General features: G+C 44.1%; 1 non-coding gene across 1 annotated transcript; it reads left to right on the top strand.

Annotated features, from left to right (window-relative positions):
• Positions 1-2,326: 2,326 nt before the first annotated feature.
• trnal-uag (transfer RNA leucine (anticodon UAG)) lies at positions 2,327-2,408 on the top strand. The gene has a single exon. It is a non-coding gene; the product is annotated as a tRNA-Leu (tRNA).
• Positions 2,409-3,862: the final 1,454 nt, after the last annotated feature.

Raw genomic sequence — 3,862 nt, 5'->3', positions numbered from 1 at the left:
ATCGTTTGTGTCCAGCAATCTGCTGACTGTCTTCCGAAATACATTCGGCATCTTGACCTCCGCAGCATTCTGTGGTTCAGAATTCCGCAGCTTGATCGCGCCACACGTGAAGGCATTCCCCCTCATCTCATTGATAAACTTTCCTCTCATATCATTAACGGTTTTCTGTGGTTGTACATTATAAGCTACGGGAAACATTCAGCAGCAATCCAGTCTGTAGATCCCTTTCAGTACATTGTGCGATGCATTTGGAAACCTTGCAGAAGAGCCGCGAAGACAGGTGAACTGTGCAGAAGGAATCCATGGTGTTGAGAATGGCCTGTTTCTGTACTATACGGCCTACGTCTCGATGAAAATTATAAATGGTAAAGAAAGGGGAGATATTAAGTATTCGTTCCCATGGCAGAGTTGTCAGAGTCCTCTTCAGTTGGAGTCAGAATCTTGGAGGGGATCTGAGGAAGATTTTCTTTCATTTGAGGGCGGTAGAAATCAGGTACATGATCGCAAAGAAAGCAGAGGATAAAAATGCTCTTACATTTCACAGCCAATTAATACGCACTTGGATCCGGACGATGAAACTATCTCTGGACCAAGTGAGAGCAAATGGATTGCTGGAGAAAGGTACTTGATGGTCGGCAGTGACAGGGTGTGCCGAAGGACCTGTCTCTGTGCTGTATGACGCTGTGAAGCTGATTGGAACACTGAAGACGGGTTTTTTCTGTCAAAAGCAGAAATTCCAAAAGTGGTCAGCAGGTCAGGCAGCAGGAGAAAAATCAACGGTTGAACATGTCCTCCCTCGCCCTGACTGACTGCATGTCCGAACAGAATTGAAATCAGGTAACAGCTTCCTCGTTTCACCAAAACCCCGCACTCAAAAGTCTACAGTGATTTTTGCCGTGTATGAAGGATATTCCCTGAAAAAAACTCCGGATAATCAGAGCTATTGAATCAGATACTTTTCGAGCACAGAAGCAGGACCTTCGGTCCGACTCATCAATGCCGACAAAGTTGCAATCTGAGGCGGTTCCACTTGCCGGAACACTGAAGCCACTGTGGTAAAGCACCTCTGTCACAAGTGCGTGGCACAGACTTTTAAACAATAACTCTAATCTTTCGAATCTGCCATTGGATGAAACGTCGTCCCCGATTTCCTCTTGTCAGGACCCCTCATGAACTCACAGGTTTCAATCAAGACTTCTCTCTGTTTTCTCAATTGCAGCAGATACCCGACTGGCTGGACAACCTTGCTTCACAAAACTCCCGCCCATTCCCGGTATCGGTCCAACTCATTTTGCTCCGAAAATAAATAAGGAGACCAACATTGAAAATATTGTTGCTGATGCCGTGCCAGCGCCGATCTTCATTTTTGATATACAATCTCCCCGCTTTGGAATTCAAACCATACGACAAGAAACAGCAACATTCCATAACGCTCTGAATATTTATAAAACTGCACGGTGTCCTTTAATCAATCACGCATTAAGATACAAGTTCGACCAGCATTCGGGAGTTTTCCAATCGCTCTTGAATAAAATAAAGAGCCCCTTAACTTAGATTGTATGCCAAATGGACAATGTCATATTTTCTGATATTGGTCGGGTAGTTGTCCTTTCGTCTGTTACCTGCTCCTCCTTTTAAGTGCCAGAAGGCTGTCCACTTCCTTGGAATTCAACTGCTTCTGGTTATTGTTGTTTTTTTTTGTTTGTTGCCAACACCTAAGTCATGTTTTGATCTTACGTTCAACCCGCGTGGCCTCAATTCTCGCTGGTTTAAAAATCTGTTTCGTTTCATTGTTAAAATTGTTTTTTTTTATCTCATTGAGACAATACTTTTCGTGCCCACGTCCCTGTCTTCACGGGAATAAAACTAGCATAGACGCGTAGCTGTCAGTCCTCTTTTCCCTGAAACTTCGTTTCACAAATACCTGACGTACCGACTTCCTGCTCACCATCGGTTCGCCGGCCCTGTTCATTATGCTCATTCCATAGATGGATGTCCTCCTTTATTTACTGTGTGGCAGAACAACTGTGAAGCATCGTGACCGCTTGCATCAGTGATGTGTTTCAGGCACAGTGGAATTTAGAGGGAAACTTAATCCTGTCTTGAAATTCGAAATTACACATACAGCCTCAGAGTGCGGTTACCCTTCTTTGTCATTTTTCCTGACTCTGTCTTTTACCACTCGATCACTGTCTGTCTTTCACTGTCCCTTCCCCAAAAGTATGTCACAGAAGTCATTTTATTCCTCGAAGTGAACTTCCATGCATTAATTGGAAAGTGCAGACTCGAAGCAATGAATTGGATATCATATGTTAAGCAAATCGGTGGTAGTGTGGCCGAGCGGTTTAAGGCACTGGATTTAGGCTCCAGTCTCTGAGGGGACGTGTGTTCGAATCCCACCACTGCCAAGCATCGAATTTTCACCTGCGCTGTTTGAGAAGCTGCTCAATGCACAGACAGTCACAGCCGTCTTTCTCCAATCGGCCTTTGTAATTGAAATACCCCATCCTTCTGACAGTTTCAATAAACCTGTTCTGCTTCCAAGACAGCACAACTTTTCCAACTGAATTGGATGCAGTTTACTCAGTGGAGCCCCATCAATGTGCTAGATATCATTATTCCTATCTTGCTATTGATCTAGGTACAGTTTATCATCCATATTCCCAACACAGTGAATGGTGCTCGCTTCCTTGAAGACAATCGATGAGTTTCATTTGGAAACTCATCTAATGAGACTGGTTGATGAGGGCAATTTGCCTGCCCACCAACACTCAACCCTCTTCAAAATATGGAAGAGAAATGGTATTAAAGTTTGCCCACTTTGTTGCATTTAGCTCTGCATTGAACGGAGACTTTTCCTCCATTAATTCTCCCCTTGATATCTTCATGTTTCCGTAACTTTCTCCTTTCTCCAGCGTCTTCGCTGTGCCGTCGTTCAAATGTTCCGACTCAAAGGGAAATGTGAAAAGGTGAATTGCTGCCAGTGTTCAGTGGGCCGGTGGGCGGCCTTCCTCCACTTTCTTCATGGGAAAGAAAAGTCTAAATCAGAGCACTCATCTCGTCAGCATAAAGTGAAACCAACATGGTCATAATTCCATCGGAATGCTCCTTGGGTATTTTTGTGCTGTACGTGACATTTCAGATATTACGAAAAACGCAGCAAGTGTTGCGAATTTTTCAGTTGGCCAACGACACTGTGCGAAATGGGATGTGCCAACCAACGGTGAGCGTGCGCTGAATTCCGCAGCCGCCGCGCCGCAAACGCTGTGAGGAAAAATCAAAACGCAGCTTTCAGGACGCCAACTTGAGTTGACGTCGCCGACCTCTCCAGGACAGTGCCGCTGCCCATGCAACACAAGGTCAGCGCACCGAAGCAGTTGAATATCTTATCAACGAACGATCTGCAAGTAGGTAACACTTCTGTTATTTTTCACATTGAAGGTCAGAAACCTGCAGTAGGAAAGATTCCGTTCCTGTACAGATATAAAAATCAGTTCTCACTTATCCCATGTGATCGTTTGCTTCATGAGGTCTCCGTTAAAGAAAGGACCTCTCTGTCCATCCTGCTGACATGCTGAAATTTGCAACAAGTTTCTGTTTTGAATATGTGGGTATTGAATGGTGGTTTGGATCTGACAGATACGGTGCTGGTGCCACATGCACAGTTTTCTGTTCCCCGATTGGAAGCTTACTCACATTATGAAATGTATCATTACGAATAAAATTTTCATTTTGCCACAGGTAATTTAATTATCCACTGTATAATGCTTCTGGTTTGCAGGTGAGTGCCTTAGTCTGGAATAAATGAATGGAACATGGAAAATAAAATGGGATTAAAGAAAGATCATGTGATGTTCACCTG

This window comes from Pristis pectinata, chromosome 18 (assembly GCF_009764475.1).
Source record: "Pristis pectinata isolate sPriPec2 chromosome 18, sPriPec2.1.pri, whole genome shotgun sequence".
Taxonomy (NCBI): Eukaryota; Metazoa; Chordata; class Chondrichthyes; order Rhinopristiformes; family Pristidae; genus Pristis; species Pristis pectinata.
Note: the sequence above shows the minus strand (reverse complement) of the source record. Positions and strands in the feature narration are given on the sequence as shown.